Genomic DNA, 14,437 nt, shown 5'->3' on the forward strand with positions numbered 1-14,437 from the left:
TGAGCACCACCTAGCTGTCTACCCCCACGCGCGGCCCGTCAAGCAGAAGGTCAGAAAGCGGGCTCTAGAAAGGCAGGAGTTCATCACAGAGGAGATCAGGAAGTTGGCAGCGGCAGGTTTGGTGAGAGGGGTGCTCCACCCGACGTGGTTGGCCAATCCAGTAGTGGTGCGCAAGGCGAATGGGAAGTGGAGGCTGTGTATTGATTACACAGATATTAACAAGGCTTGCCCTAAGGACCCCTTCCCGTTGTCGCGCATCGACCAGATTGTTGACTCCATGGCCGGGTGTGATCTGTTATCATTCCTCAATGCCTACTCAGGCTACCACCAAATCTTCATGACAAGAGAGGATGAAGAGAAGACGGCATTCATCACCCCATGTGGTATGTATTGCCTTTTACGGATGCCTTTCGGGCTAAAGAGTGCCGGCTCAACGTTTGAAAGAGCAGTCCAAATTGGTTTTGAACCTCGGCTCCATAGAAATATGGAGGCCTACATGGATGACATAGTGATCAAAACCAAGGACGGGCCAACTCTTGTGCAAGATCTAGAAGAGATATTTGCTAACCTGCACAAGATCAACCTCAAGCTGAACCCTGAGAAGTGCGTCTTCGGCATTCCGTCCGGCAAGCTTCTCGGATTCTTTGTGTCGCAGCATGGGATCGAGGCAAACCCAGACAAGATCAAGGCTATTGAGCAGATCGAGGCGCCCAAGCGGATCAAGGATGTGTGTCGGCTCACCGGCTGCGTTGCCGCCATGAGCCGGTTCATCTCCAAGTCTGCTGAGCGCACCCTTCCCTTCTTCAAAATCTTGAAGAAGGCAGGCCCAATAGAGTGGACACCAGAAGCCGAGGCAGCACTACAGGATCTGAAGAAATACCTTTCCTCCACGCCGATACTGGTTGCGCCTAAACCACAAGAGTCGTTGTTGCTGTATCTGGCAGCGATGAATCAAGTGGTCAACGCCGCACTGGTGGCACGGAGGGAGGTCGACGAGGAGGCAGCAATGGAGGCAGAACCAGCGGATGGCAAGCCAAAGATTCCCCTGGCAGGGCCTGGTGCTGACAAGGCGCGGCCCCCGGCAGAGTCTGGTGCCACCAAGGCAATGCCCGCGCAGTCGAGTGAAGTGGTGCCAAAGAAGAAGATGATGCAGCACCCGGTTTACTTTGTCAGCTCCCTCTTGCAGGGGGCTAGGTCGAGGTATTCCGGCGTGCAAAAATTGCTCTTCGGCCTCCTTATGGCCTCGAGGAAGCTGCGTCTCTACTTCCAGGCCCACGAGATCACTGTCGTCACCCGCCTCCCATTGCAACAGATACTGCACAACCCGGACGCAACCGGAAGGATTGTGGAATGGGCCTTGGAGCTGTCAAGTTTTGGTTTGATGTTTGAAAGTACCTCGACAATTCAGAGCAGAGTCTTGGCGGAATTCATCGCAGAATGGACCTCGACGCCCGATGAAGAAGTCCATGAGACCACTCTCCCCGGCAAGGAAGCAGACCGCAACTGGATCATGTACTTTGATGGGGCCTTCTCGCTGCAAGGCGCCGGTGCCGGTGTGCTACTCGTCGCACCCACCGGAGAACACCTCAAGTACATGATGCAGATGCACTTCCCTAGGGAGATGTCCACCAACAACACCGCCGGGTATGAGGGATTGCTTGTCGGTCTTAGGATCGCGGCAGACCTCGGGGTTAAGAAGCTCATCGTCAGGGGCGACTCGCAGCTCGTTGTCAGGCAGGTCAACAAGGATTATCAGAGCCCATTAATGGAAGCCTACGTAGATGAGATGAGGAAGCTGGAGGAACGCTTTGACGGTATCCAGGCGGAGCACGTCCCCCAGGCGGAGAACGACATCGCCGATTACCTGTCAAAGCGTGCTGCATTCAAGCTACCTGTGGAACCAGGTACCTTTTTGCTCCGGTTAACTCAACCATCTGTTGAACCATCAACGGGGCGGAACAAGCGGAGGAAATCAGGTCCCAGTAAGTACTTTCCTACCGAGCCCCCTGGGGCCTCCGGCAAGGGTGCTGCCGCGGACGCTGAGCCTCCCCAAGAGCGACTGGCTCCGACAGGGCGTCAAGCCCTGGCCGTAGAGACAGCCGCTCTCATGGCGGAAGAAATGCCTTTGGTCCTTGCCGTCGAGCCCCAGGCTCCGGCATGGGCGCAGCATACCGTCCACTTCTTCCAAACAGGGGAGCTTCCTGAGGAGCAGGAAGAAGCGGAGAAAGTAGCCCGTCGGTCCGCCCTGTACCAGTTCGTCGATGACGTCCTGTACCGGAGGAGGCCAAATGGTGTCAAACTCAAGTGCATCCCCCGGGAGGAAGGACTGGAGCTGTTGGCGGAGATACATGGAGGCATATGTGGCTCCCACATAGGGTCAAGGGCCCTTGCCGGGAAGGCATTCCGGCAAGGTTTCTTCTGGCCCACCGCCCTCCAGGATGCAATGGCACTAGTAACCAAGTGTGAAGCGTGCCAGTTCCATTCAAAGAAGCTTCATCAGCCGGCTCAAGCCCTTCAAACAATCCCTCTCTCCTGGCCATTCTCGGTCTGGGGGCTCGGTATACTGGGCCCTTTCCCCCGCGCTGTCGTGGGCTTTGAGTACTTGTACGTTGCAATCGACAAGTTCACAAAGTGGCCGGAAGTGGAAGCAGTGAGGAAGGTGACTTCTCAGTCAGTCGTCAAGTTCTTCAAAGGACTGGTCTGCCGTTTTGGTGTGCCAAACAGAGTCACCACCGACAACGGCACACAGTTCGCAAGCCACACCTTCATGCAGTACATCCAAGACCTCGGCAGCAAGGTCTGTTTTGCTTCCGTGGCACATCCACGGAGCAACGACCAAGCGGAGAGAGGAAATGCTGAAGTGTTGCGAGGCTTGAGAACAAAGACCTTTGACAAGATGCACAAGAGTGGAAGGCGCTGGATTGATGAGTTGCCGGCGGTTCTTTGGTCGATCAGGACGACGCCAAATCGATCCACCGGCCAGACACCTTTTGCCTTGGTATACGGGGCAGAAGCAGTTCTCCCCACGAAACTCATATACGGGTCACCTTGAGTGCTTGCTTATGATGAGCTTGAGTAAGAGCCGTTGCGCCAAGATGACGTGACACTCCTTGAGGAAGATCGTCTTCGGGCGGCTGTGAGAGCGGCACGCTACCAGCAAGCCGTGCGCCACTATCATAGCCGCAAGGTTCATGCCCGAAGCCTTGAGGAAGGCGACCTTGTTCTTCGGCGCGTTCAGTCGGCCAAGAATTCCAACAAGTTGACGTCGAAGTGGGAAGGCCCTTATCGGGTAATGCGAGTCACCAGGCCTGGTGCAGTCTGCCTGGAGACCGAAGATGTCGTCACAGTGAGCAACTCTTGGAACGTCGAGCATCTTCGTAAGTTTTACCCATAAGGCGCGGCTTGCCGGGCCTCCCGGCAAGCCACCTTTTGTACAAGCTTTGCCGACAAGGCATGTGACCCTTTGTACAAAGCCAGGCGCAGACCCTGAGCATAAATAAATAAAGCGCTGGCGCCCTAAGTTATAGCATGCATGCTAGGTCGAGTCTCTTCCTTGGTTAGGGTTGATAGCGCTTAGCAGCGACTAACCCCTAGCCTAGAGGTCGAGTGCGCATCTGTCTGTTCCTTTTCTGTCCTCCTTTGGTTCGCAGGGCACAAGAGCACTTCTGCTGAGCTACTCGGAAAGAAGGAAACGGACCGGCGCCCCGACCCCGGCAAGCCAGAGTTGCCGGGGCTGCAAGCACAAGGATCCAACTACGGAAAGATGAGATTGCCAAGGGTTGTGGATCTAGATAAGTCTTTTATCCTCTGTCATGCATTTCGGAACCGAACTGGGGCATGTGAAACCTCGTTTTTATCTCTAGGCTGTCATGCTCCCCCTTTTCCTATACCTAGGGATTATTTCTTGGGCCCGGATTTGGTCATAGCCGCGGCGGCAAGGAGGTGGGACGAGGAGCTTAAAGCCCGCTCCATCCCTGCCTCCGCCAAGAGCGCGAGAACGGTCGAGTGGAGTGGGGGGCGGCAAGGCCTGTTGCCGGGCGAAAAACGTTTATCTTAAAACAATAACAAGGATTCGCTCCTTGTCGTGGGATTTACCCGTGAACAAAAACCCGGCAAGCATCCCTTTTTCATTAAAAACATCCCATACCGGTACAGTTTGTGTGAGATGAAAAACATGAGCAAGGGGATTACAAGTTTTAAATTTAACAAAGGCCCGCAGGCTTACAAACTAAAAAGAGATAAGATGCCCATAATCCCTTTCTTGTCCCTCTCCTCAGGAGGCAGGTCAAGGAGGTGAAAGGGCAAAAGGGGCGCCTAGGCGAGCTACGAGCAGCAGAAAACACCAAGAGAACATCTCGGTGGCCACCCACGGGCGGGCCGGTGATGACGGTGTCGGGAAAGGAGCTGGAAGACGAGGCGGCAGGACCGGCAATACACGATGAAGGCGTCGGTGCCCGCGTACTCCGAGTTGACGGCCTTGCCGCCCGCCCTCTTCCTTTTCCGCAGCCTCCCGACGCCAGCCGCCCGAGGAGACAGCCCCGCAAGGTTCAAGGAGTTGGCCCTGCCCCCGGCCAGCTTCTGCCGGAGGTGCGGCCAGGTGCAGATGCTGCTGCTGCCGCACCCGCCCAGGCGCGGGGCGTCCGACGCCTAGTCGGACTCGTCCCCGCTATCCGCCCCGCTGTCCTCCTCGTCGCTCTCGCTTGAGGACGAGCTTCCATCGTCAGAATCTCCATCAGAGGAGCTCGCCACGCAGCATTTCAGACGAGTTCCAAGATCTCCGAAGACCTTGACGGAGAGCTGGCCGTCCTCCATTAACTTGAAGTAGAGGACGAGCCCCGCTGTCAGGCTGTGGATGCGGGCGAACTTCTTCCATCCACAGTAGAGATACATAACTCGAGGAGCCGGGAAGTTGACGTCGACCCGCGTGCCCCCGTTCCCGCAGCCCCTCATGTGCAACCTGAGGGTCTTGGGCGGGGCACGCTCCATCACCCGAGCGAATGGAGTGGGGAGACGAAGACGACGACGCGGGGGCCGGCGGAGCCTGATTAAGAACTCGCAAGGCTGGTCGTCAACGTGGCCTTCCATCGGGAAGGGCATCATTGGCAGGGGCGAGGCCGGCGCGCCGCCCCGTCCTCCTCTTCCCCGAGCGCTACGGCCTCTGCCTTGGCCTCGCCCACGGCCTCGCCCCCTCCCCCTTCCCCTCGCGGTTGGTTCCGCCACAACGGGTTCAGGAGGGGGAGAGACGCGCTGTCGAGCGGCGACCCTCGCCGCCACTGTCGAAGGACCAGGATTCCCTTTCTCCATGGCGGGTGAGAGGAAGGAGCAGGAGCAGAGAGAGATAGAAGATGGAAGAATGCGGGGTGGCATTCCCCCCTCCTCATCTTTATAAAGGAACGGGGTTGAGGCTCGGCCGCCCCGCTCAGCCAATCCAGACACCGGAGGCGCGGGGAATCAGGACCGACCCGCCGCCCAACCAGTGGTGGCCCGGATTCTCGCCTCCACCGTTTGCCACAACAAGGACGCGTGGCTGACGTGCATAACTCAGGGGACGGGTGAGGTGGCCTCTCCACTCCCCGTGATCGTGGGGAGTGGACGCCTTGAAGACCGCACCCCGACCCCGCTCAGTAAATGAGCCGCACCTCCACGCCTCCCTCTTTTTACGGGGAAGACGCGAGCCGCCTCTTTACTGCGATGTGACGCATGCGTGTGGAAACCACCCCACGCATGCCGCCCACGTCACGCACACCCCTCCACGCCGCGCCACGCGCGCGGGTCGTGGGAGGCGGAGCGCGCGAAGAAACTTACCACGGTAAAAACCGCCCCACCTGTCCGCGCACCGTTTTGGGCCTGGCCCAACAATGTGTTGCGCTTATGTGTGGCCCAGGCCCGGAGGCTCCTGTCGGTGTACAAAAATAGGGGCGCACCTTTGTACCCCTTTTCCTGTGCACGGGCAGTCAAAGCCGCGCCCATGGCCACACCAAGCAGAACGAGGGAGGTGAGCCAAAGTAAGATCGAAGCCCAAGACAATCAAAGCAACGCCAAGGCCAAGACCACAAAGAGCAGGGGGCGAAGCAAGTTCCCCAGGCAAGACCCTTGCCGGGTGGCCTCAGCGGCCCTGGCAAGACTCTTGTCGAGACAGCTCGCCCCGCACCAACAGAGCGAGCCACCCTTGAGCCCGCGGCCCCCAGTGCCATCATCAACATGGGGCCAGGGCTCGAGGAGGCACCCCTGTGGAGACATATAGATCTTTGTGAAGACATATTCAAGATCAGATCAGAAGACGACGATTCTCAGCAAGATCCTTGCCAAGGAAGGCCACCAGACCCCCGGCAAGATCCTTGCCGGGGACGACAACACGCCACGGCGAGACCCTTGTCGGGCCACCCGGCAAGGCCCTCGCCAAAGACACCGGCAAGGCCACCGCCAAGCCCACGTCAACCAAGCTCCCACCACCATTCACATGCAGCTGCCAGCCCAACCAGCTGGGCGGGCACCTGCGTGGCAACATGCAGCTCCCAGGCCAACTCATCAAGCGCCTGCATGGCGGCATGTAGATCTTCGTGAAGGCTCCACCACCACACCAACTCAGCTGCCTGCCTGCCTACATGGCACCACACGCATCCCCGGCCGAGGCGCGTATCGAAGCGAGGAGGAGCGGCAAAGGATGGGACGGGCCTCACCCACGTCCCCAATAAAGCAAGAGGACACCTAAGCAGTGCATTAAATGCACCTTGTCCTGTAATACGAGGGATAACCTCGTGCCACTGTAGACCTTTCCACCTCCTGTGGCCACTGTGGCAACCCCTTTTTCCTATAAAAGGAGGCCCAAGGTGACGAGGAGAGGGATTCGGCTCTTTGGAACCACACGCTGACCACAGCTAGTTCGAGAGCCCAAGAACTCTCAGAAATACACCCACCAAAGCAGGACTAGGGTTTTACGCATCCTTGCGGCCCGAACCTGGGTAAACGATCCTTGTGCTATCTACTAGCCCTGCTCTACTCGCAACCATGCACCTCGGCAACCGTAGTAGGGATTCTTGTGATCCCATAGGTGTGGTTCCACACCGACAATATAATTGTGGAAATCCATCTTCTTGAAAATCTCGATGAATTGTTGCTAAGTTCATCAGCTACCTCTTCATCCTCTTTTGGGTTTGATGATGAATTCTTGTTTCGGAACTCGCTTCCATAGTTCATTTCCTGAGAATCTTACAATATCATCTCGTCAATTTGAGTTGCACCTTTTCTTCTCAGGCATCCTGAGTCTGGGGTATCCTGACACCAATCGAACCTGAATCTTGGTCAGATACGATGGTTGGAACATATTCCCAAGAGTTATAACATTGGTCTTTAACCCAATAAGATGATGTCATCCTAACACACCTGCCCGGAGTGCCTATTGTTATAGTTTCCTTTTTAGCAAGGTTAGCCATTCTTCCATGAGGAAATTGTAAGACTTATTCTATAAGTTGTTCCTGATGGATCCTTTGTATATCCAAAGTCTGATCTTTACCCAGTGACCATGTCAATGCTATCTCGAAGCATGTCTGTGGTACTCCGATTTTCAACAAGAACATTTGAAGCCCAATGTTAGATGTTTCCTGCTCAATTATCCAAACACCGCTGTATGGGTAATGTCATGAAATTTCTCTCCCCTTACCTAAAGAGTTTTCTACATTATATCATGTCATGGATATCATGCTCTGCTTGTTCTTGGGAAGAATATACCCTTGAAATATGTGTTTAAACACATTTTCCTTTCCATTGTTCTGTTTAATTTGATAATCATATTTTTCTTTCCATTGTTTGGTTTAACCTTTCTTGTGATCTATATGATCTGAGCAGTAATATTCTCCTACTTATGTAAACACCTCGGTGTACAATTCTGTCAGCAAGACCCTGTTACTATTGTTGATGACATACCGGTAGCCACCGATGGACGAGAACTTTGCCTATTGGTCCGCCTCGTTCAATGAGCAGGAAAATGGTTCTCTTCGTCCCTCGCCCTTGGTACCGACGTTGTTGCTGACATAATCGACAGGCTACCCTCTGACATGCTATGCTCTGACTTGCCTTGCTATCATGACCATGCAATATGTCACCACTCTTTCTACTTTTAACCCACATTGTGGGCCCATAACCCCCAGTTCCACAGGATCTAAAGCTGACTCTCTTGTGCAACCCTGTTTCTAAAATTATTCCTCACGCTTGGCTTCGTATGTAATTCACGAGCCACCTTCCCTGTGATCATCAATTATGGTATTAAACACAATACTTATTTCCGTTGCTTTGAACCCCTTTCACGCCCTGTTTCAGGCATCGAACGATTGCCTACCCGCTCGGAACTTCCCATGATACCTCCTTACTTTGCTCTCGATAATTTCTTAAGTTTCAATTCGAGAGTTACTTTCCGCCACCTTCCCTAATGTTATTGACCAGATAGTCAACCTTGCAGAGGTCCGTTCTCTTGAAATACCCACCCCTTTATTTTTCGTATGTACGATGGAGTTCCCGAAGAAACGATGATGACTTCATCATGATGGCCTGAAACAGAGGAATGAAGAAATCAATGTAATGGATCGAATTCTTCAAGAAGAGCAACCAAGATCGAGAAGATTCGTTAGAATTTCGTAACCAGATCTTTCCCCCTTACTCCACCTCTTAAAATCTCGGGATGAGATTTCTTGTAGTAGAGGAGAATTGTGATGTCCGGATAATTAGACTACAGTAATTCCCTGCTAATGATGCCACGTCACCTCTGTCACTGTAGTTAATCTCGGGTTACTTCAAAACCGATTCAATTCAAAATTGAATTAAAGACATACAATGAAAAGTTTTCAAATGTCAAAACTAAAATGTTCTAAATGTAGCAAATAATTCATAATAAATATTGATGGAGAAATCACACTCTTATAAAGTAGTCAAATGCATAATAATAAATACAATAGTGGTAAAACTATTAATTAAATGCTTGTAAATAATAAACAAATACAAACTACTTTCTAAAATGTGCTAAGTTGTTTGTGGCACTGGAATATTTAGTAAAACTAATTTAGGAACTATTGTTGTATTTTATTTAAACTAAAATATATTAAAGGTTAAAAGAAAACAGAAAAGAATAAATAAAAGGAAAAGAACAAATCAAAAAAAGAAAAAGAAAAAGAAAATGAAAAGCCCCCCCCCCACTGGGCTCCGTCCTAGCAGGCCACCCGCCCAACTAGGCAAAGGGCCAACCAGCCGGCCACTCCACACTCCCCATAACCCCCTGCCCCGAAACCCTAACTCGTAACCCCCACTCACCCCCCATGATTCCCCTTTCCCCTCGTCTCCTCCCTTGACGCCCTAGATCCTAGTCGGGCACGGCCCCGCCCCCCATCGCCGACCTCCGACGCCGAACCCCGACGCCGCCCAGTTCTGCCCCGCCATCGCCGGCGCCCGCCTCCTCAACCCTCCTCCCCACTGGACCGCCCTGAGCCCGGAGCCGCTCCCGACCCCATCGCCCCGACGCACATCGCCGTCCTCGACGCCCCTCACCGGAGAACCACCACTGTCGCCCTGCTGCCTCGACATCCCGCTACCCCATCAGCCACCCCGAGCCCGCTGCCTTAGTCCCTGCGCCCCGTCGTGAGCACCTCACCTCCCCCTTTCTTCCTCCCTCGCACACGCGCTCCCCCCGTGCCGCGCACCGTGCGGCCGACGCCACGTCTGGCCGCGCTCACCATCGCCCTAGCTCGCGCCCCATATCGCTTGCTCCACGCCGGCCGCCTCGCGGCTTCGCCATCCCTCGCTGCAACCCGCGCGCGAGCCCCTGCCCCGCGACCATTGTTATCACGCGCGGCCCCTGCCTCTCGCGCCCCCGACCACGCCTCGCTCCCCTGCTCCTCGCCTAGGTGCAATGCCTACCCTGCTGCTTCCTCTACTCACTGCCGCCGCCATGAGCTCGCTCCGGTCGAGCTCCGGCCTCGTCCCGCAGCCCTCGCCCTGGCTCCGCCGCGCCCGCTCACCGTTGGCCCCGCGGTCGCCGTCCAGCTCGCGCCGACCGTCGCCGCACCCGCTGCCACACGCGCCGCGCCGCTCCTTTCGCGCCCGCCGCTGCAGCACCCGCCTCCATCCGCCGCGCCACCCCGCGGCCACGCCGGCGTGCGCGCTCGCCGCTGCTTCCCCTCCCCGCGGCTGCTGCAGCTCGCTGTGGTGGTCGCCGGAGCCCCGCCGCGCCACGCCAGCCCCGCCCCGTGGCTGGCCTGGGCAAGCGCCATGTCAGGCAGGCGCGCGCGCTAACCCGCCCCGCTGCCTCCCCTATGTCACTGACCGCAGGGGCCCACACCCCTGTTTTATAACCAAAAGGAGTTTATAAAAACAATAATAAAAATATATTGATAGTAATTAAATTAATTAGTTAGTTCATTAATTAAATTCATTAATTAATTCTATTTAATTAACCTAACCATTTAGTTAAACTAATTAACCATGATTAATTAACCTGCTAATTAGTCTAACTACTGTTAATTAGCTAACAGTCATAGATGAAAGGGCTCCATCTGTCAGTTTGACCGGTCAATGATCACAGTTGACTGCTAATATTATGCTGACGTCATGATGACGTTAGTAAACACTATTCTGGATAATGTTGATTTAAAATAATTAAATAAATCATAAAAATGATTTAAATCTTTTAAAATTAATATAAAATAAACCGTAGCTCGGATGGAAAAACTTTGTACATGAAAGTTGCTCAGAACGACGAGATGAATCTGGATACGCAGCCTGTTCGTCCGCCACACATCCCTAGCATAGCGAACACGCAACTTTCCCCCTCTGGTTCGTCTGTCTGAAAACGTGAAACACCGGGGATACTTTCCCGGTTGTTTTCCCCTTTCGCCGATATCACCTCCTACTGCGTTAGGGCACACCTAGCACTGTTATTTGTCATGTCATGCATCGATATGCATCTGTTTGCATTGTATTCACTGTTTCTTCCCCCCTCTTCTCTCCGGTAGACTACGAGACTGACACCGCTGTTGGTGCCCCGACTAACTACGTTGTTGACGACCCCCTACTTGCCAGAGCAACCAGGCAAGCCCCCCCTGATCACCAGATATCGCATATTCTACTCTCTACTGCTTGCATTAGAGTAGTGTAGCATGTTACTGCTTTCCGATAATCCTATCCTGATGCATAGCCTGTCTTTCCTACTACTGTTGTTACCTTTACCTGCAATCATAAATGCTTAGTACAGGATGCTAGTATTCCATCAGTGGCCCTACATTCTTGTCCGTCTGCTATGCTATACTATCGGGTCGTGATCACTTGGGAGGTGATCACGGGTATATACTTATATACATAATATGTGATACATATGGTGACTAAAGTCGGGTCGGCTCGTAGAGTACCCGCAAGTGATTCCGATGGGGGCTAAAAGGGCAGGTGGTTCCATCCAGGTAGTGATGGGCCTGGGTTCCCGACAACCCCCTGGTGTACATTGTGGCAGAGCGACAGGGCAGGTTGAGGCCACCTAGGAGAGAGGTAGGCCTGGCCCTGGTCGGCATCCATGGTTACTTCAAAATAACATGCTTAACGAGATCTTGGTATTTGATCTGAGTCTGGCCACTGGCCTATACACACTAACCAACTACGCGGGAACAGTTATGGGCACTTGACGTCGTGGTATCAACCGAAGCCTTATTGGCGTCAGCGATTGAGCGGCATGCGCCGGATTGGACTGGAACGCCTGCTCTTGTATTAGGGAGGCTAGGTCTGCTTCCAGCCGCCCTCGCAACATGTAGGTGTGCAATGGGCGATGGGCCCAGACCCCTGTGCCATAGGAGTTAGACCAGCGTGCTGACCTCTCTGTTGTGCCTAGGTGGGGCTGCGACGTGTTGATCTTCCGAGGCCGAGCATGACCCAGGAAAGTGTGTCCGGCCAGAGGGATCGAGCATGTTAGAAAATGTGGTGCACCCCTGCAGGAAAGTTTATCTATTCGAATACTGTGTCCCTCGGTAAAAGGACGACCCAGAGTTGTACCTTGACCTTATGACAACTAGAACCGGATACTTAATAAAACACACCCTTTCAAGTGTCAGATACAACTCGGTGATAGCTCTCTAACAGGGCGACGAGGAGAGGATCGCCGGGTAGGATTATGCTATGCGATGATACTTGGTGAACTTACCATCTACTCTCTTCTACATGCTGCAAGATGGAGGCTGCCAGAAGCGTAGCCTTAGACAGGACTAGCTATCCCCCTCTTATTCTGGCATTCTGCAGTTCATTCCACATATACTACCCCTTTTGTTTGATACCAATGCATATGTAGTGTAGCTCCTTGCCTGTGAGTACTTTGGATGAGTACACACGGTTGCTTTCCTACTTCTTTTTCCCCTTTTCTCGGTTACTGCTATCATATGATGGAGTCCCGGAGCCAGAGGATCCCGAGGATGTTTCTACATGGAGTTCGACTTCGAGGAGTAGTTAGGAGGTCCCAGGCAAGAGGCCTTGCCTTTTCGATCGTTGCTACTTTTGTGCTAGCCTTTTTAAGGCAAACTTGTTTAACTTATGTCTGTACTCAGATATTGTTGCTTCCGCTGACTCTTGTGTTTTCGAGCTTATATATTCGAGCCCTCGAGGCCCCTGGCTTGTAATATAAAGCTTGTATTATTTTAATTTGTGTCTAGAGTTGTGTTGTGATATCTTCCCGTGAGTCATTGATCTTGATCATACACATTTGCGTGTATGATTAGTGTACGGTCAAATCGAGGGCGTCACATTCTCACAAGCGGCTTTTTCCTTGGCAGCTTTCTCCTCGGCCTGGGCCAGGGCCTGTTTAAGGACCTCGACCTCGGTCGCCGCTCCTACACATATCATGGCACTACGGTCAATACGCATTATTTATTCTTTCCGAATATTTAGCCAGCCAGTACGTACCTTGCTTGTCTTCTAGCTGCTTCCTCGCTTGGCCGAGCTCCTCGTCAGCCTGCTCCAGTCTCTGCTTTAGTCCGGAGACTTCGGCAGTGTGTGAGGTCGCGGCCAGCAACGACGCCTGCTTATTCATATAAGACATATTTAGTTAGTTTCCTGCGAAAATAAATTGATACTCTGTCCGGCTCTTCTTTCCGAACACCGGACAGTGTCTCAGGGGCTACTGTCTATATTGGGATTTTCTCTTGCGTCGCTTACCTCAAAACCTGTCAGCAGGCTGCTGCAGGCTTCGGTTAGTCCGCTCTTGATGGATTGAACCCTCTCAATCATCGTACCCATAAGGATACGGTGTTCATCCACAATGGAAGCGGCTCGTAGCACTTCCAGCAGATTATCCAGTGCCTCTGGTTGGACAGAGGTCACCGGCGGAATAGGCACACCCCCTTCTTTCGAAGGAGGTTGCTCGCCGGATTCCGGAGCCGTATAGGTCTCCAGACTTGTATTCGGCGGGAGCCCGAACTGAGCAAAGCCCACATCCCCAGTCGCCATTGGGGCCTGCTCCCCCATGTGTCCGGCAGCCGAGGTTTCGCCCTCTAGCGTCACCCTGGCGGCCTCCTGAACCTCTCCCTGGCCTGGGAAGGTCCTTTGGGACAACACCTCGTCATTGCCCTTGGCCATGGGAGAGTGAGCGGCGGCGGTGACTCGCTGGCCATCGCCTTCGAATCCAACAAACCTCTTGATGGGGATCGCAGGGAGCTGTTATGGGCCGGACTGCAATGGCATAAAATAACATATTAATATTATGAAGCAAGAGAGGCCGGATGCATGGACATATGCGGGTTTTTAGTACTTATGACGCGGTCAGATGCTTGTTTCGGGGGCGTCGCTCCAGGCTGCTGTCGACGTCCCACGCGGAGTTATCTGCAAGGGGACCCTTCCCCCTCTTGGGCCCCTCCCCCTCCAGATTTGAGGAGGCCGCCCTCTTCTTCCTCCCCCCATCAGGGGGAGAGGTGCTTTCTTCCTCCTCCTCGCCATCGTCTTCGGCGGTGGAGGAGTGAGTCTTGTCTTCGAACGACGCGTCTGAAGCTCCCTTGCGGTGGGGGCCACTCCGGACCCCCTGGCCTTCTTGGCCTTCTTCTCCGGCGCCTTATAGGGCGCCAGCACCAGCATCTTCGCCAGGAGCAGGATGACTGGTTCCTTGGGCAGCGGACCGAATATTGAATCCGCTCCCTCTCCGTCCATACCTGAAAAAGTAAAGTTTAGCTATCCTCCTTGAAACAAGCAAGTAGAGGATGTGCCTGGAGACGTGAAAGGCTTACCGCATTGGCTGAATGGGTAATATTGTGCCAGCGGTCTGAATCTATGGCTGGCGGTGTCTTGATGCCCTTAAAGAGCAACTTCCAGGCATCTTCGAGAGTGGTTCCGAAGAGCCTTTCCAAGGTTCGGTGCTTCTTCAGATCGAATTCCCATAAAGGGCAGCTTTGGCATGGGAGGATCCGGCGAACCAGCATCACCTGGATTA

The sequence above is a fragment of the Triticum urartu genome, chromosome 7A (genome assembly GCF_056163025.1).
Source record: "Triticum urartu cultivar PI428250 chromosome 7A, HENAU_Tu73, whole genome shotgun sequence".
NCBI classification, from domain to species: Eukaryota; Viridiplantae; Streptophyta; class Magnoliopsida; order Poales; family Poaceae; genus Triticum; species Triticum urartu.